Source organism: Thunnus thynnus, chromosome 19, assembly GCF_963924715.1.
Source record: "Thunnus thynnus chromosome 19, fThuThy2.1, whole genome shotgun sequence".
NCBI classification, from domain to species: domain Eukaryota; kingdom Metazoa; phylum Chordata; class Actinopteri; order Scombriformes; family Scombridae; genus Thunnus; species Thunnus thynnus.
In genome coordinates this window covers 5,508,212-5,510,861 of record NC_089535.1, presented here as the reverse complement: position 1 = coordinate 5,510,861, position 2,650 = coordinate 5,508,212, and positions in this window count along the sequence as shown.

Below are 2,650 nucleotides of genomic sequence, written 5' to 3'. Positions count from 1 at the left end.
GCTGGACTCGTTTTATTCTTTCTGTAAAGACATCCAGTTTAAAAATGTTTAAGATTATCTTGAGCTGTTTGCCCTTTTTGTTACTACAGACACACTTTATTTATTCCTGATATATTACAGACAGTAGATGTTAATTCATTTAGTGTTGCTTTAATCATTTGTGGGAACTTGAGTGCTCAGTTATTGGTAGATTATTTGTGGTTTGTGTCTTTGACTAACGAGTTAAAGAGTGATATTCTGTATGAAAAGACTAAATGCTAAAGAGACATAATCTTTAAAACCTGGAGCCTGTTTGACTGTGGCTTACATTTAACTAGTAGACTTCTAAATTCCAGTTTCAAGGACATTTTACTGTGAAAATTCAACAAAACAATAAACTTCCAGTATTATAAAATCTCAGTGCAGTGCAGATAACAGCTCTTAGTGCTGAGCTATCGTTGGTGTCGGCTTAAAACAAGACTGTCTTTATTTTTATGACCCTGTCCGACATGCATAGACTCATCTAAGAGCCAAATTAAAGAGACCAGACTGAAATATCTCTTTGCAACTGGCCTAAGGTCACATACATCATTTTATTGTCAAAAAAAAAGGGTAAAAGCAATTTCCTGAAACTTCCTGTAGTTTTTGAGCAAAATAGGAATAAATTTTGCATTTGTTGGAGTATTTTCAGCTGTGGGTGTCTAGTGCAGTGATTTCCAACCAAGAGTACTTCTACCACAGCACGGTTACTGGCACGGTTACTGGGGGCTGTCTGGGAAGGTTGTGGAGCCTGGAAAATTTTTTAAAGAAATACAAATTATAATTTGCTTTAACCCATAAGAACCCGGACCCATTTCTCCTTAAAGGAAAATTATAGGGAATATAAAACAGACCAAATGGACCACAAGGAACACATTTCTGAATTTTATTTTGAAATTCTACCTTCAGTGTCAAAGATCTGAAATGTCATAACGACATTTCCCTAACTTGTTTTATATCAATTAGTTCAAGAAATGTGGTCAGAACAGGTTAAATGTAATAGAGGACGTCTTATTAAAGCATCAGACTTGTTAAATGGGTTGAAACCTACCTTTAGTAACAAAAAACAAACTTTTTTAAAATTAGCTAGTTCTGTCACATTTGCTGACCAGGCACACCACACCGCCATTTTGGAAGTGATATAATAGGTACACAGATTAACACATTGTCACATGACTGCACCAGGATGTTCACTTTAGGGACCTCATGAGTTAAAATCAAGGATAAAGCTGTATAAGGAATTTTCCAGAACATTGAAAGGGTTGGTGACACCTGTGTCACCATGGGTTCTTATGGGTTAAAAAAGATATATGACATATATCCACATATTTATGCATTTAATAGGAAAATCAACATATAATAGGATTGCAAATTTTTATGATGCTGGTCTTTAAAGGACCAGTGTGTAGAATTTAGTGGCATCTAGTGGTGAGGTTGCAGATTGCAATAAACTGAATACCGCTCCTCTTCCAAGCATGTAGGAGAACCTGCAGTGACCATGAAACTCATGAAAAAGGTGAAAGGTCCTCTCTACATCCACTGTTTGGTTTGTCTGTTCTGGGCTACTGTAGAAACATTGCGGTGCAACATGGTGGGCTCTGTGGAAGAGGACCTGCTCCATCTGTAGATATAAAGGGTTCATTCTAAGGTAAGAAAACACAATTCTTATTTTCAGGTGATTATACACTAATTAAAACATACTTATGAATATTATATTCCATTTTTGCCAAGTCTGTTCTGCAAGATGCCGCTAGATTTTACACACTGGTCCTTTAACTAGTGCAGCTACAACAGGCTGACTACATTCTTCAGCAACTGGCCTTATTTATCATTTATAAGCAGTATGCAAACATTTAATAAATGGTTAATAACACTATAACATAGTCGTAAGAGATATTAGCTTGTTAAGTGTTTACCGATATAATTAACCAATAATTTTAACTCTTTCTGTGAAGCCTCTAGAAGATGTTGCTCAATAAACAGATTTATTTTTTGAAACTTTATATAGTAATCAAGAGAGACCTGAGAAAAAGAAATATTCATAATCAGACAATCACATAAAAACAACACCAAACAGCCCAGACAACCATAATCAACAAAGAATTAATAAAGAGTCATAAAAAACATCAGATAATAAAGTTTAAAATCTCTGAGGGGAATAAAAGAATCTAATTTTGGGGCAGTTTGCAGTTCATTTAACTCATAATGAATCACAATATAGTAAAACACAGTTGTAATAATATAAAATATGTCTTCAAAGGAGAAGTCATAATTGCTGACAAATACTGGACATTAATAAACACTTAAACATGTCCTTATATCTGCTTTTAACTACATTATAATCAGTGGTGGAAGAAGTAAAAGTAGCAATACTACAATGAAATAATACTCTTACAAGTAAAAATCCTGCATTCTAAATGCTACGCAAGTAAAAGTACATAAGTAAAAGTACTCATTGTGCAAAATGGCCTCATTTAGAGTGTTATACTTATATAAACTGCATATTATTGGAACATTAACACTGAGTCATTGATGTGTACATGTAAGCAGCATTTTATGGTAGAGATACAACTTAAACTACTCGGTAGTTTAACCTATAACAATACATGTTTTATAAACTGATCATATGTTT